This window comes from Pungitius pungitius, chromosome 14, assembly GCF_949316345.1.
Source record: "Pungitius pungitius chromosome 14, fPunPun2.1, whole genome shotgun sequence".
Taxonomy (NCBI): domain Eukaryota; kingdom Metazoa; phylum Chordata; class Actinopteri; order Perciformes; family Gasterosteidae; genus Pungitius; species Pungitius pungitius.
This window is the reverse complement of record NC_084913.1, coordinates 18,743,157-18,755,851: the sequence shown is the minus strand read 5'-3', so window position 1 is coordinate 18,755,851 and position 12,695 is coordinate 18,743,157. Positions and strand designations below refer to the sequence as shown.

Here is a 12,695-nt window from a genome sequence, read left to right as displayed (position 1 = left end):
TTACACTTTTGATTGAAAGAAAATCAATAATCTTTGAGGTTTGTTTCGGGGTGGTTCCATTTTCTAAACCTAAAAGTGAAAAACAAACCAAGATTCTGTTTACACATCACTGGAGTCTCTGGTTGAGCTTTGGATCAAATCTCAAATTACTGTCTGAATTTAAAGTGAAATCAACAAGATTTACGCAAGAGCTTACACTTTTGATTTGAAGGAAATCAATGATTTTTAAGGATACAGGATGCGTGGGGAGTGGGTTGTAACAGGTGACTGCAACGCCCATTTGTAGGAGCCGCACCCCGACATTTGAGAACTGTGCTAGTTCGTTGGGTCTGGAGGCAAACATTCTAGTGTCATCGCTTCTTGGCCTTTTGGCTAGGAACAGGTGTAGTATCTGCTCTTATCAGAGGAAGTCAGAGCTGTGCGGTGTATGGAGCCTGGTGAATAGATCATTATGTCTATAGGGATGCGGAACTCGGTCCGCTTCATTTGGAAGGCAACAGAGTAGGAGAAGAATGGAAGAAGGGAATGGTTTGTGCGCACTATCCTAGTGGGAGCACTGAAGATTGACCCGGTCCAGGTGTACTGTCTGCAGTGGAACGCAGCGGGTGGCGGGTTCGATTTGACGCTACACACCCAAGCCCTGTATATGAGAGTGATGGAGACCGCGAGGGAAAAAGCGGAAGAAGAGCCCTTCTCAAAGTTCCGAGTCGAGGCGCTCTGCAAGAGAAATGCAAAAATTGTTACGGTCCATATGTACAACCCATATGTGGGCGATGAGTCAGTCATTTCCTCGTTGGCGAAGTATGGGAAGGTGGAGTCCTCAGTGAGATACCTGAGGGACAGTTTCGGCATTTGGTCTGGGCGAAGGCAATTTAAAGTTCTTCTAGAAGACAATCCTGGTGGCTGCGGTGGGTTACAGCATCCTCCGGCTTATTTTAGCATTGGAGAAGACAGGGGTTTCCTCTTTTACTCCGGTCAACCCAGTTTTTGCAGACAATGCCGCAGTTTTGGGCACATGGCGACGAACTGCACTGAAGGTCGATGCCGCAACTGTGGTGGAAGGGGACATAGCGTGGCCACGTGTGGGGTCCCAAAGACTTGTCATGGCTGCGGAGGAGAGGGGCACATTGTCCGGGACTGCCCAGTTCGAGCGCGAAGCTATGCGGAGGTGGCAGTACAGGAAGAGGTCTTAATCCTTACCCCATTGGAGGAGCTTTCCGAAGAGGACGGATGGGTTGCTGCAAAGGATGACGCTGCAATGAACGAGGCCGGCGCAAATGTGGGTGAGGAGGGGAGGGGACTCAACGGACGGAGCTGCCCCGGAATAGTTCACAAAGCCTAGCACAGCTTATGGGGGAGAAAGGACAGGCATATGCTGCCGGAGGTTTCGCCAACAAAGACAGACTGGAAGAACGTGAACATGAGATTAGATAATGAAGAAATGTAAAAAGACTGATAAACGAGTGTACGTGATGTGGGTCGTTCGGGCTCCGGACAAAGCGACTCGAGACCTTGGTCGTGCAGAATAGTGTTTTTATTTTGTGCTTTCTGGGGAAACTGTGCCGGCGTCCGGCTCGCTCGTCGTCTTCCCCTCCCCCCGCTCGCCCCCGCCTCACTGTTATATGTCGGGGAGAGCACACACACACGTCATTATCCCCAGGTGATTGTTATTATTCTCACCTGGCACTGTTCCCCGAGCCACTCCCCCTCTCTCCCCTCTGCAGCCGGGCTGAAACCACGCCCGCCACCACATACCCCCACCGCCCGACTTAGGCCGGGGAGCCGTCCGGCCTAGCTTACTCCCCCCCCCCTCCCTCCAGCGGGCGGGAGAGGAAGTCCGCCACGACCATCTGCGTCCCCGGCCTATGGACCACCTTGAAGTTAAAAGGCTGCATGGCCAGATACCACCGAGTGATCCGGGCGTTAGTATCCTTCATGCGGTGGAGCCATTGGAGCGGGGCGTGGTCCGAACAGAGGGTGAATGAGCGTCCCTGGAGGTAGTAGCGCAGGGAGCCCACCGCCCACCGGATGGCCAGGCACTCCTTCTCCACCGTGCTGTACCTGGCCTCCCTCTCCGACAGTTTCCGGCTGATGTAGACCACCGGGCGGTCGACCCCCTCGACCTCCTGGGACAAAACGGCCCCCAGCCCTCTGTCCGACGCGTCGGTCTGCAGAACAAACGGGAGAGAAAAGTTAGGTGTGTGGAGGAGTGGCTCCCCACAGAGAGTCTGTTTTACCTTCTCAAACGCCCGCTGGCACTGCTCCGACCACTGGACCGGATCTGACGCACCTTTCCGGGTCAGGTCGGTCAAGGGGCTGGTGAGGTCCGCAAACCTGGCGATGAACCGTCTGTAGTAACCTGCCAGCCCCAAAAACCGCCTCACCTCCTTTTTCGTCTTGGGGCGCGGGCAGGCTGCAATTGCCGCTGTCTTGTCTACCTGGGGACGCACCTGCCCACCCCCCAAGTGGTACCCCAAATACCGTACCTCCCTCCGTCCAACTGCACACTTCCCCGGGTTGGCGGTGAGCCCGGCCCGCCTCAGCGACTCCAGCACCGCGTCCACCCGCCGCACATGCTCCGCCCAGGTGGTGCTGTGTATGATCACATCATCCAGGTAGGCGGCAGCATACGCGGCGTGCGGGCGCAGCACCTTGTCCATGAGGCGCTGGAACGTGGCCGGGGCACCGAACAAGCCGAAGGGAAGCATGGTGAACATAGCCGCTAATTCCTCCCGGACCACTTTTCTTTTGTGTTCGGGTAGTCTGTAGGGTCGTGACCTCGTCGTCACCCCCGGGGGTGTCTCAATTCGGTGCATTATCAGGTCGGTGCGGCCTGGCCGGGGGGAGAACACATCAGCAAACCGCTCCTGCAACTGGGCAATGTCTGCTCTCTGGTCCTCAGAGAGATGACCCTCACACGGGAGCGGGGTGGGATTGGCCGCTTTTGGCACCTCCGGCCCCAGGTCCTCTCTTTCCGATACTGTGGAAATCAGAGAAACAGACTCCGCCTCCCTCCAGGGTTTCAGGAGGTTGAGGTGGTATATTTGTGTAGCCCCGCCCCTGTCAGACCGCACCACCTCATAATCAACATCCCCCACCCGGCGTGTGACCTCGAAGGGCCCTTGCCACTTAGCCAGGAGTTTTGAGTTGGAAGAAGGAAGTAATACAAGTACCTTTTCTCCCGGTGTGAATTCTCGCAGCTTGGCCCCTCTGTTGTACAGCCGTTGTTGTCGTTCCTGGGCCTGGAGCAAATTCTCTCGTGACATCCTACCCAGTGTGTGGAGCTTTGCTCGTAGGTCCAGGACGTACTGGATCTCGTTTTTCCCGGGGCTCGGACCTTCCTCCCAGCTTTCTTTAATAAGGTCCAGCACCCCTCTTGGTGATCTGCCAAACAGAAGCTCAAAGGGGGAAAACCCGGTGGAGGCCTGGGGAACCTCCCGGACTGCAAACAACAGAGGGTCAAGCCATTTATCCCGATTACGTTCATCGTCGCTAATAAATTTACGAATCATGGACTTCAGCGTCCTATTCATCCGCTCCACCAACCCGTCAGTCTGGGGATGGTAAACGCTGGTGCGGACGGAATTAATGCCCAGTAACCCGTAAAGTTCTCCCAGTGTGCGCGACATGAACGAGGTGATGACCTGAAACAGTGCTTGCGCGACGCTCTTTGCAGAGATATTGCGCAATGGCACCGCCTCCGGATACCGGGTTGCATAATCCATGAGGACTAACACAAAGCGGTATCCGCGTGCGCTCCGGTGGAATGGCCCGATTAGATACATGCCGATGCGCTCAAACGGGACCTCCACCAGCGGTAGAGGCCGCAGCGGGGCACGCGGGATGGCTGGTGAATTGACTAACTGACACTCCGGGCAGGACGCACACCAGCGGCGCGCGTCCGCCCGGATGCCTGGCCAATAAAATCGGGCCATTATCCGGTCTAGTGTTTTCCCGTATCCCATGTGACCCGCCATCGGATTATAGTGAGCCGCCTGGAAAATCATTTCCCGGCGGCTTTTCGGCACCAGCAACTGGGTGTTTTCCTGCCCCGTTCGAGTGTCACGACTCACTCTATACAGCCTGTCCCTAATCAATGAGAAGTGCGGGTACGACAGTGCTGCGTCAGGGCGCACCAAATGACCATCAATTTTTATCACCTGGTCGTAGGCTGAGCGTAGAGTATCGTCCCGAGACTGCTCGAGTGGAAAATCTTCCATGGAGCGGAACTCGGGAACCGCCGGGGTCTCCACGGGAGGCTCCGCCGGTTCCCCCCCTCCCCCGGCGGCGTCGGACGACCTCGCGTCACCGCTGAGCACAGCACAAATACCGCATGTCCCTGTCGGTCGTGAACGCACCCCCGCAGCCTCTCCCATTAGCGTGTTAAATCCCTCCCAATCCGTTCCCAAAATTACGGAGTGCGTCAGGTGGGAGCTAACCGCGACCTTTATTCTATATTTTCTCCCCTTGAACCTAAGTTCGACGGACACTATGGGATACTCATGAATGTCCCCGTGCACACACCTAATTTTCACCCGCGACGCTTCTACCAATGCCCCTGGCCGAACCAGGCTCTGATGTATCATGGACTGCGAGCAGCCCGAATCCACCATCGCCTGGCGTGTACCCCCCTGGATTCTTACCGGAACGCGGTACGTCGCTCCCGGGCCGGGGGAGGGTGATGGAGCGCCGGCGACCCGGATCACCTGCCCCACCTCCATCAGCGGGCACTCCCTCCGCAGGTGGCCGAGCCGCCCGCACTTCCAGCACTCCTGCCCTGGCGTTTGAGAACCTCCCGTTGGGTCAGGAAGGGTGCCGGGGTTTGCTGCGGTCGGGGGGTCCCGGTGTACAGCTGCCGGCGGCCGCCGTAGGGCCGGTGTGGGCCGCCCCGCGGTCCGCTGCGGGCTCCCTCCGGCTGGCGCTGCTGCCGGTTGCGTCGCAGGCAGCGCTCCCTCCCGGCCGCCCCGTCCGCTGCGGTGCACCGCCAGGTGGTCCTCGGCCAGGGTGGTGGCCGCCTCCAGCGTCGGTGGCCGGTGGTACCGGACCCACGCCGCCGTCCGGGCCGGGAGCCCCTCCACGAACTGCTCCAGCACCACCTTCTCGAGGACATCCGACGCTGCTCCAACCCCGTTTGGCAGAAGCCACCTGGCGGCCGCGTCCCTGAGCCTCTGCCCGTAGGCGAATGGTCGGTCCTCGGGTCCCAGCCTGGCCCCCCGGAACCGTCGCCGGTGGTCCTCCGGCAGCAGCCCCAGTCTGTCGACTACCGCTTTGCGCACCGTTGAATAGTCCCGCCGGGCCGCCGGGGGCAGCCCCATGGCTGCTGATTGCGCCTCCCCGGCTAGCAGCGGGAGTAGCCTGACTGACCACTCCCATGCTGGCCACCCGCACGCCTCCGCCGTCGTCTCGAAGGCTTCTAGGAATGCCTGGGCATCATCCTCCGCCGTCATCCGGTGGAGGGTCAGGCTGGCCATGGCCGTTGGGGTCGGGGGTGGTTGCGCGGGTCCCGACTGTGCTACCAATTGCTCTAGGGCCTGGGCCTGCCTCCCTACCTGGGCCTGGAGTGCCCCCAGGAATTGGCGGTTGGCCTCCGCTTGGTGCCGCTGAATCGCCGCCAGTTCCCCTATCATCTGGCCCAGAGCGAGCGCTGGCTGGGCCGTCATACTCTGCCCCTGCTCCTCGTTCGACATTCTCCGGTCCCCGCCGAGTTGGGCGCCACTGTACGTGATGTGGGTCGTTCGGGCTCCGGACAAAGCGACTCGAGACCTTGGTCGTGCAGAATAGTGTTTTTATTTTGTGCTTTCTGGGGAAACTGTGCCGGCGTCCGGCTCGCTCGTCGTCTTCCCCTCCCCCCGCTCGCCCCCGCCTCACTGTTATATGTCGGGGAGAGCACACACACACACACACACGTCATTATCCCCAGGTGATTGTTATTATTCTCACCTGGCACTGTTCCCCGAGCCACTCCCCCTCTCTCCCCTCTGCAGCCGGGCTGAAACCACGCCCGCCACCACAACGAGCCTTGAAGTACTACTGTTTTTTGGATATTAATGGTTTAATCTTCCTACTTAACCATTAGGGGCCGGATATGTAAGAGCCCAAAGTGTGTGTGTTGTTTAATTAGACCTCCTTATGTTAAGGGTGTATTATATTGAATACATGTTGGTGTGACGCCCCCTTTATTTTCCTGCTTATATTGACGTCATGTTTTACCAACAGGTGATTCCTGAGAGGAGCTCATTAGGCACTTCAGTCACTTCATAATCAGTAACCTCCCCTCAGTCAACGGTGAGCGGACTGACAGTTGACAACATTCATTCTAAAGCATAAAATAAAATACAATGAATAGTGATGAACAATGAATAGAATGAATGTTTGCACCAAACTGTACATCTAACCTATTCAGACATAGACTATAAAATAAAATAAAAGTACATACCTGCAAAAATCAAATAAAAACATGGACGTGACTCTTCGCCATACAATCAGTAACCTATACAAAAAAAAAGAAACGCTGAAACATATAGGCTACCCGCATGGAGACAAAATGGCGACAGCTAACGACACACGCACATATAGAGCAAGGTGGTTAGCTAGCCGTTTCAACGTCCCATTAAATGAACACAAAACCACTCGTCCCATATCCCCTTAAAATATTATACATAAAGAAATGAAGCGTACGTAAACAGACAGTGAAATACATTAGTTTGATCTTAATGCTCACGTCACATGCGGTACGTACCTCCCCTCAGTCAACGGTGAGCGGACTGACGAGGGTGCGCACCGCCGGTCAAACAATACACTCTACCCTCAGAGGGCGCTGTTACACAATATAACTCGTACCACAACTAATTATATACAGGACAGAAGAAGGATTTTGGAGAAATAAAACAGTAACTTGAACCAAACACAATTGAGAACAAAAAAGAAGGTTTTCACATTTACTAAGAACCGTTACACCTCCACCAAGCTAAATCACCACCAGTTAACCAAATTAACTAAACTCGCACAAAGGGTTAATCTCTCGTCGCCTCTAAGTCCCCTCCTTCCACAAAGATCGCTCTCTTATCGGCTGCCCTTCAGGGATAACGCTCTCGTGTCGCGCGCCGCACGGTCGGATCAGCTGGCTTCTGTCCGTCAGCTGTTCGCTTCCTTACCCCCGTGCGCCCGCCACAGCTTCCCCTCTGATGTCCTCCCGGTAGATAGCTCCGCCCCTTACCTTCTACCTGGATTCCTTACATACCGCTCTAATAATACTGTAAGCTATTATTGTTGGAATGCATTGATGCATTCCAAGTATTGTTCTTCTATTCTTTATTGTTGGAATGCAGTGATGCATTCCAACAATAACAGCTTACAGTATTATTAGAGAGCGGTTAAATGTTCTTCTAATCTTTATTCAACTTATTCATCTTATTATTATTCTTCTATTTCTTCCGCCGCACCTTTCAACTTTTTCAGCTTTTCCAATCTTTCAGGTAGAGACAATTTCAGTTTTACATGAGTGTGTATTGGGTTTTCTTAGAGAGGCAGAGTGGAGCCGTATCAGGATTCAGTAAAAAAAAAGGAACTTTTGCTTTCACGGCCACAATATATTAACTTTTCAGGCTTCATTTCTAAAGAAAAACCAATGCCGTGCTTGTGCTGGTTGGACTCGTATGAGTTTGGAATCCCAGTTATTTACTTATTTTGTGAGGAGCCCGATAGTGAGACAAAGTCTGCCCCGAGCCCCATAAGCTTCAATACAAATCTGCCGACATAAAAAAAAAAAACACAGAAGGTACACTTTTTGTAAACTGCTGTTTGAGCAGTTTTAAAAACACATAGAGACATGAAAACTACACTCATGCGTTCGGTAGAGTCTTGTGTCTCTCAAAATACGATTTTTTTTTTGGCTACCCCAAATAGTTTTTGCTCCAGAAAGCATTTGTTTGAGGTGTGGATTCTGTGTAAATCTGTCTGCGCTGTGAGCCAGAGATGGGGACTCGAGTTTGGGACTCGAGTGCAACTCGAGTCGCACACACGGTGACTTCCGACTCGACTTGAGACTCGCCCTCGAAAGACTTCAGACTCGACTCGGACTCGAGCTTTGGGACTCGTGAACAATGTTTAATTTGAGGAAAAATCTGATGAGCATCTGATGAGCTCGCTATACAGCTCCCTCCGTTACCTGCCTACGTAACACGTACATTGACATCTATTGCTGGCTGCGCACGCGCGCCAACACACGAGAAAGATGTCGAATGCACCGGCCGCCCGACCGACGGTTCGCTGATATCGGGATGTATGCGTTCCAGCGGCGGACCGTTTACTCTGTGATCTCCTTAAACTGCCTCTGCTCTGCTCACTGAAGCAAAACAATACGTGGACAAGAGCAGCGAGTGTAGTCAACTACTGCTGCTAACACATCCCGTCGGACCAGGATTATTTAATTATATCCGTTAATGAACTTTTCTCCTCTTGTTACCCTGGTAACCGGTGTCATTGCAGATGGTTGCGTCGATTCTTACTGTGAAAATCTACGTACTTCCGGTTTAGCGGCTACGCTTCGTATTTTCATTTTATGGGAAAAACTACAAAAAAACATTAAGTAAAGAATAAAGGAGGAGTAAAAAGTTGTTGGTATGTTTTTTTACGGTAAAAGGGACGTTGATAAGAGATGGGGACTCGAGTGCGAAGTCACCGTGTGTGCGACTCGAGTCGCACTCGAGTCGCACACACGGTGACTTCAGACTCGACTTCAGACTCGACTCGGACTCGAGCTTTGGGACTCGTGAGCATCTCTAGTGTGAGCTCATTAGTGACCAGCTGGTGTTCGATGGCCATAAAGGCCGTAGCTCAGGAGTCCTCCACTGCAGGGACGTGTAGGTTTAACCGTATTTAGCTAATGGTACATGGACATGCGTGTCGTGAGTTGGGACAGAGACCCGGGATGAGCAGACCGTAAGTAATGTGGAGGCAGGATGGTTAGATATTTGGGACATGGGAGAGCGATAAGTGCTAGCTAACTAAACTGCTAACGAGGCTACTCCCCGTATGCTGGACTTGTGATGTACGAGCGTCTACACCTCCGGCGTTGAAGATCGTCAATGTCCGTCGCCGCGGTTAGCAAAGTATAGCTCGTGTAGTGCTAGGCGGGGTCTCCTCGCTAGCTAGTGAAGTGTTTAGCTAACTTTAGGAACTTTATTAGCTCGTCACCAACGCCGAAGGCTTCACCGCGCCAGCGAACAACGACAGCCAGCCGCCTCACCTCTACAGCCCGTGATGTGCCCGGGCTCACAGGCTTTCTCCCCCTCCCTCTCCCACGCCACTACCCGACGTGAGTAATTACTAGAGTTGAGCCGGATACTCGGCTGAAACGAGTATCCGGTACGGATAAAGCACTTTTGCCGAGTACGAGTATTATACGAGTAATACGAGTCAATATCTGTGCTAGGATTGAATAAAAGTCCTCATTGGGTAGCTGTCTGTGTCTGCGTTCTGTGATTGGCTGGTAGTCACAGCGCCCCTCCCCTACACACATACTGTTTGTGTTGCTGTGTCCCGCTCGGCTCACTCATACACAGAACTCCTCTCTCCCTCCCTCAGTCAGCACGTTCGCGGGTAAATTCAAAGGATTTCTTTGGCTTCAGGTTTATTTTTTTTACTTCGGTTTGTTCTTAACTAGTAGAGTTCAGGTATACGTGGGGCTTGTTAAGACGTGGTGCTTAAGAATGCGACTCGCGTTGCGTCTCTGCCTGTCGGAGATTTTTTTTTTCAGTCGGCTCTAACCAGTTTTTTTTTACTTCACGCACTGACCTCTCTTTCTCTCCCTCTCATCAGAGTTTTTTTTTTTACCGTCTGCTGGCTCTCTACACGCACTCAGTGTATGATAGTTGCCCTAATAATTGAATGACTTGAACACACCCACCATCACTGTGACATTGTTTTAACCTTAACATTGCTTTGTGTTTTCTAGATAATAAATCTGTTGCAAAAACAGCGCCGCAGACCAACCATTTGGACTTTCAGCCGCTCAAATGACTGGTGGGATGTGATTGTTCCAGGATTCACACACTCACAGTGGGTGCACAACTTCAGGATGTCTGAAGAAACATTTGTATTCCTTTGTTCCATGGTGCATCCAGCAATGGAAAAGCAGGACACAAACTACAGAATGTGTGTTCCTGTAAAGAAAAGAGTTGCCATTGCACTATGGAAGCTTGCAACCAACAGCGAGTACAGAAGTATTGGCCATCTTTTTGGAGTCAGCAGAACAACAGCGTGTCGGTGCGTCCAGGAATTCTGCAAGGCCGCTAGGAATTTGTTAGTTCCAGAACAGATACGTTTCCCTGACCACCAGCAGTTTAAAGAGATGGCAGCCTACTTTGAGAACCGATGGGGGCTTCCGCAGTGTGTTGGTGCCATTGATGGGTCACACATACCCATAATAGCCCCAAAGGAGTACCACTGTGATTACTTCAACAGAAAAGGCTGGCATTCCATCATCCTGCAAGGAGTAGTTGATGGAAAAGGACTATTTTGGAGTGCATATGCTGGAATGGCTGGAAGTTTGCATGATGCGCGGGTTCTGAGACTCTCTACATTGTGGGAGTTAATCGAGCGTGGAAGCTTGTACCCGGCTTACACAAGGAACATCAGTGGGGTAAATGCTGGCTTTTATGTGCTTGGAGACTCTGCCTACTGTTAGGAATTTAAGTAGAAGTGCACCCCTAGCGGTGGGAAGTATGTTACATGTATCAATGTTTAGTATAGAATTGTAGTTGTGTGATGTTAGCAGATATTACATTTGTATGTTAAAGGAAGTGAATGTATTATAGTCAATAACAATTTAAAGTCATATAAATCATATAAATACTGTACACATTAACATCCTGTCATGATGTAATGTTAAAACCTGGGGACAGAAGCTAATTTCTGTCCTGATGGATTTCTTCTACTTTTCCCCAGAGAGGGTTTTTTGTAGGAGTTTTTTCTCCTGTCAGGTATTAATTTAGCAATTGGATGCAAGACAGCCGCATGAGGCAATGTGTTGCAACCAGATAAACTGTGATAAACCATTAAGTACTGTGATCTTATATGTTGTGATGCATTGGAATGTGAGGGAGAGAGAGACAGAGAGGGGGATCCAGAGTCACACGTGGCAGTTCACACCTTGATGTGAAAAGGCTGGACCAGGAAGGAGCCAATGACATTCAAATACACCCCGAAGACAACCCCCCCGGGAGCTTCAAATCATCACACCCTTTGCAGAATTGGCTCCTAAAACCATTCCCTGACAACGGCCGGCTGACAGCAGAACAACTGACCTACAACAAAAAAGTGTGTAGGGCTCGGGTGGTGGTGGAAAATACTTTTGGGAGACTCAAAGGAAGGTGGCGGTGCCTTATGAAGAGGAATGACAGCGACATTGAATTGGTGAAGTCCATGGTGTTGACTTGTTGTGCTCTGCACAATCTTTGTGAAAGGCATGGAGAGGATTACCAGCACGAATGGGATACACCAGTTGCTGCGGAGCCTGTGGTTCCACAGCCACAGGGCGCAGAGGAGGAGGGCAGGGATGTACGCGAGGGTCTAATGCGTTATTTGAACAGTTAAATCTGTTGTACATCTGTATATATGTTATGTTTGAATTTTATTGAAAAAGAATAAATCCTTTTTACTTTTACCCTGCCTCTTCATATTTTGAGAAATAGTAACTATATCAAATGGACAATCTGGTGACTTTCCATAATACTGTGCAAGTAAACAATTTATAGCATACCCTTTGGTTATATTAGTGTACTTACAAATGATGTACGTGTAATTAAGAATGTGTGAACTGAAGAATTAGATCCAGATTTTGTTTGCAATAGGTTACTTTAAATATCATGATTAGGGTAAAACCTTGGAAGATCACCTATTGTAAATGTGAAGTAACATTACTGTTTTGTATTTAAGACAAGCATAATCTCTCAAATGGCCAAGGTAGCAAACAATTAACAGATGACAGGAACATAAATAAAATGACCTCAATTTATAGAATGGTTTAGGGAGGAATTGTGTGCGATGGCCATGGAACAAAGGACACAAGAGGTAATAAAAACGTATTTTAATTTAAAAAATCAAACGAGTGCAAACAAAGCAAATGAGTCCAAAAAAAGTAAACTAAAGTGCTGTGTGCAAAAGAGCACTAGTGGCTGAATCATGGCACAGAGTTGGGGGGACTAAACTTCTGCACCAGCTGGGTGAGCGTGCCGAGGAAGGCCTGATTAAAGTTAACCAACTGCTCCATATGTTGGCGCGTTATATCAGCCTCATGCCGCCTTGCCTCACGGGCATCCTCCATCATAATTTCGAAGCGCCGGTCACGGCGGTCCTCCATCTTCTCCAACCACTCCTGCTGCTTCTCATCAGCTGCCTGCATCTCAGCCAGGGCCGCAACAACATCCTGTTGCCCCCTTTTCCTCTTGCCTGGAATGCAAAAGAGACAGGAATGTTGGTTTGTTGAGTGATGCCTTTTGATCTTTGTGATTTGAACCAACCCATATTACGGGGAGACAACAAGACGTTTGCCATTATAAATATAAATATTTATTAAATTTCTTTTCACTCTGGTGTTCATGTCTTACCAATTGTAAAACGCCGAGGTTCACTCGAAGTAGATGGAGCAGATTCTGGTGGTGTCGGTGATGAAGTCCTGGCAGGCGAACTTATGC

At 51.1% G+C, this 12,695-nt stretch overlaps 1 pseudogene; it reads left to right on the top strand.

Annotated features, from left to right (window-relative positions):
* Positions 1 to 352: 352 nt before the first annotated feature.
* Positions 353 to 477, top strand: LOC134104387 (U2 spliceosomal RNA; annotated as a pseudogene).
* The last annotated feature ends 12,218 nt before the right edge of the window (positions 478 to 12,695 follow it).